The following is a 4,545-nucleotide window of genomic DNA, read 5'->3' on the forward strand; positions in this document are numbered from 1 at the left end:
GCTCTTGGACAGTAAACATTTATATCTTATTTATTTGTGCAGACAGTCTGTGCTTCTTCAGTTCTAAAATTCCCAGAGCGTCAGTGCAACTACATATTCGGGTATGCTATGTTGATTCTATAATTTTCCGTATGCTTGTATGTACAAAAATATGGTATATTTACTGCTTCATTTTCTTGTGGTGCGAATGTTGTTGATGTACATAATTTGTGCTGACTAGCAGTCTCCCCCACTGCGTCGCCGCCCCGACCACCAGCCTCCCCGGGCATGGTACGCAACCCACTCCTTGTGCCACACCGTCCTCCATGCCCCACCCCGTGCCACCAGCCGCCGCCTCCCTCCCGCGGACCACCCGCGGCTGCCACGCCAAGGCTTGCGCTCAGCGGACGCGGGGGGAGCAAAGGGGTCGAGGATCTTCATCTTGGCAGTACAACTGCACGCCTCATCGACGTTCATGAAAAGTGTGTGAGGAGGTGTACACAGCAATAAGGTGCACACTCAACACAGGTGCACACAACATAGGTGCACACAACAATAAGGGAGAAGCGCACATGAAGCAGGTGAGGAGGTGTGTGTGTGCGAGAGATGATACTGAACTTGTACTGCTGCTATACTCGCGCGTGAATGATTTTTTTCCTGCTCATTCTTGTACTGCCTACCATGAAAAAACCTGACGACAGAATACTTGATATTTGTGTATTCTATCATCAGTTCATGGAGAAGAAATTATTTTTTCTTCAGTGTGTATTCTAGTGTGAGTTCTGTGTGTATTTTTGTTCTCTTTTCTTTAGTCCACAAGAAGAAAAAATGTTAGTTCATGAATAGAGAATGTTTGTATTAAACTTAATATTAGTTTGATGTATATTCTAACGCCAGTCCATGAAAAAGACACAGAAAAGTTGGTGTGTGTCAAGAAATATCGTTAGTTCAAGTTTTCAAGCTTTAAAATTCTGTAAGTTTAGATATATCACCTGAATAAGTAATGATTTGCAACGCGTTTCTTCAGTGTCAATTCTGATTCAAGTGCCCTGTTCTTCCTAGCCCACATGGTGCTTGTGTTAATTATTATGGCATGTGCAGTACACGTATTTAAAACTTTTATATATTTACAAAACAGAAATTATAATTCCCAAAGACCTACAAAAAAGTATCAATTTATATTGATACTTGTTCTTGTCCTTATATTGCAACAGTTCAATGACAAAAAAATCACCAGTTCAACAGCATGGACATGCTAATGCTGTAGTGATCTCGTGTGCGGCCACATGTTCTAAACTGAAGACAAAAGAAAAATGGAAGCGAAAAAATAAGAAAAATAAAATCTAAAAAAAGGTCACTTCTATAAGTTCAAGTGCTCATCAAACACAATTAAAAAATTGTGAGTTCGTATATGGAAAGGTCATGTATAGCATATAAGTTAAAAAATAAAACATAGTTAGTTCGTTCTAGTAAATTCAAAGAAAATTTGAAGAGAAAAAACATAAAATATTTATTACAAACAAAATTCAGTCAATTCGCCTACATAAAACTGTGCAAGTTCGGGTGAGGATGTCACCATCAGTTCGGACGAGAAAACAAAATTATCATTAAAACCCCAAAAGTTTCGCTTCTATAAGTTTAAGTGCTCATCCAACACGGTTCAAAAAACCTGGTTGGAGAAGTTCGCCGTTCATTTCGGGAGTCCCAAAAAATGACGCATTCTTAGTGTATACAAAACTACACCTTAATCATAATAAAATTGAGAAAAATTTCAAGAAAACAATTCAGTCAGTTCAACGGATATAAGCCATTCAATCTCGAAGACGATGACACCGACAAATTGTATGACAAAAAATGTAAAGGTAAAAAACAAAAAAAGTTCAATATCACAAATTCAATCAGTTCAATGGGTATAAGCCACTCAAGCTTGGAGATGATGACATTTGACAAATTGTACGATAAAAAATATAAAGGAAAAAAACAAAAAAGTCATCAATCAGTCCAAGGTCTGACTATAGAAAAGTTCAAACTCTTTAGGTAAAATAGTTCGATGGACAAAAATGGTATTGAAAAAAGATTACTCTAAAAATAGTTAAACGGCCATGCACTTTTTAAATCCGCACGGTGAAAAACTTAGCAATCCTGCTGAGTTAATCATCATCCATTCAATCTTTATACGCGAATCAACTCTTGTCAAAATGTATGAGATATTACTGTCACAGCTAGCTACTGTAGTATCGATTCAGTCATCAACACAAGCTTCAGTTATCTACCGTGGCGGAGCGAATCTCCGGGGCTGCGGCGACTGTGGCGATGGTGTCAAGCCGCTCGATGAGCTGCTGCGCCGTGGGCCTTGCCTTGGGGTCGTCACTGACGCAAGTGCACGCCAGCTCCAGCACCCTCGCCGCCTCCTCCGAGTGCCGCCCCGACACAGCGGCGTCCACGGCCTTGTGGCCCCGCCCCTCCCGCTGCAGCCGCACCACCCACGGCATCACGTCCCGCGTGCCGAGCCGCACCGCCATATCCACGGGACGCCGCCCCGTCACCAACTCCACCAGAACCACCCCCATGCTGTACATGTCGCCCAGTACGTCGCCGCCGGTGAGTGCCCCTACTCCGGCGGGATGTACCCAGCGTGCCCACCATGTCCGTCGTCACGTGCATGTCGTCGCTCCCGCGCGCCAGCCCGAAGTCCCCGATCCGCGCCTCCATCTCCGTGTCCAGCAGGATGTCGCTCGACATCACGTCTCGGTGTATCATCCGCGCGTCGCCGCCGTGCCGGTGCGCCAGCCCGCTCGACGCGCCCTACACGATCCGCAGTTGCGCCATCCAGGGTAGGGGGTTGCTGGCATCCACGCGCTCGTGGAGCCTGTGGTCCAGGCTGTTGTTCTCCATGTACGGGTAGATGAGGAGGCGTACGTCAGTTAGATGAGATGAGGAGTCATATGATCAGTTCGACGAGTTTAAAACTATCAGTACAACCGCCTGAAACTGTCAGTTCAAAAAGGATAACAGAATAATATTCTGTTACACGTAACAGAATAGCCCAGATGTATGTATATATATATATTGCTATTCTAAGAATGATCATGATGCCCTCATGTCCGTATTTTATTTTATCGACACCACTATCTCTAAACATGTGGACATATATTTCGATATCGGCTTTTGCTTGAGGACAAGCAAGGTCTAAGCTTGGGGGAGTTGATACGTCCATTTTGCATCATGCTTTTATATCGATATTTATTGCATTATGGGCTGTTATTACACATTATGTCACAATACTTATGCCTTTTCTCTCTTATTTTACAAGGTTCACATGAAGAGGGAGAATGCCGGCAGTTGGAATTCTGGGATGGAAAAGGAGCAGGTATTAGGGGCCTATTCTGCACAACTCCAAAAGTCCTGAAACTCCATGAAATTCAGTTTTGGAATATATTAAAAATATTGGGTGGAGAAAGCACTAGAGGGGGCCACCCACCGTCCACGAGGGTGGAGGGCGCGCCCTACCCCCTGCCTCGTGGGCCACCTGGAAGCCCCCCGATGCCCATCTTCTGGTATAAGGTGTCTTTCACCCTGAAAAAAATCAGAAGGAAGATTTCGGGATGACGCGCTGCCGTCTCTTGGCGGAACCAACCTAGGCCTCTGGCGGAGCTATTCTGCCGGGCAAACATCCCTCCGGGAGGGGGAAATCATCACCATCGTCATCACCATCGATCCTTTCATCGGGAGGGGGTCAATCTCCATCAACATCGTCACCAGCACCATCTCCTCTCAAATCCTACTTCATCTCTTGTATCCGATCTTTGTCTCAAAACCTTAGATTGGTACTTGTGGGTTGCTAGAAGTGTTGATTATTCCTTGTAGTTGATGCTAGTTGGTTTATTCGGTGGAAAATTATATGTTCAGATCATTTATGCACATTAATACCCCTCTGATTATGAACATGAATATGATTTGTGAGTAGTTATATTTGTTCCTGAGGACATGGGAGAAGTCTTGCTATAAGTAGTCATGTGAATTTGGTATTCGTTTGATATTTTGATGAGCTGTATGTTGTCTTTCCTCTAGCGGTGTTATGTGAACGTCGACTACATGACACTTCACCATTGTTTAGGCCTAAGGGAAGGCATTGGGAAGTAATAAGTAGATGATGGGTTGCTAGAGTGACAGAAGCTTAAACCCTAGTTTATGCGTTGCTTCATAAGGGGCTGATTTGGATCCATATGTTTCATGCTATGGTTAGGTTTACCTTAATTCTTCTTTCGTAGTTGCGGATGCTTGTGAAGGGGGTTAATCACAAGTGGGATGCTTGTCCAAGGAAGGGCAGTACCCAAGCACTGGTCCACCCACATATCAAATTATCAAAGTAACAGACGTGAATCATATGAGCATGATGAAAACTAGCTTGACGATAATTCCCATGTGTCCTCGGGAGCGCTTTCCTTTATATAAGGGTTTGTCCAGGCTTATCCTTTGCTACAAAAAGGATTGGGCCACCTTGCTGCACCTTGTTTACTTTTGTTACTTGTTACCCATTACGAATTACCTTATCACAAAACTATC

General features: G+C 43.9%; 1 pseudogene; it reads right to left on the reverse strand.

The window, feature by feature from the left end:
- Nucleotides 1-2,240: 2,240 nt before the first annotated feature.
- Nucleotides 2,241-2,691, reverse strand: LOC125518751 (annotated as a pseudogene).
- Between the last annotated feature and the right edge of the window lie 1,854 nt (nt 2,692-4,545).

The sequence above is a fragment of the Triticum urartu genome, chromosome 7 (assembly GCF_003073215.2).
Source record: "Triticum urartu cultivar G1812 chromosome 7, Tu2.1, whole genome shotgun sequence".
In the NCBI taxonomy this organism is placed as follows: Eukaryota; Viridiplantae; Streptophyta; class Magnoliopsida; order Poales; family Poaceae; genus Triticum; species Triticum urartu.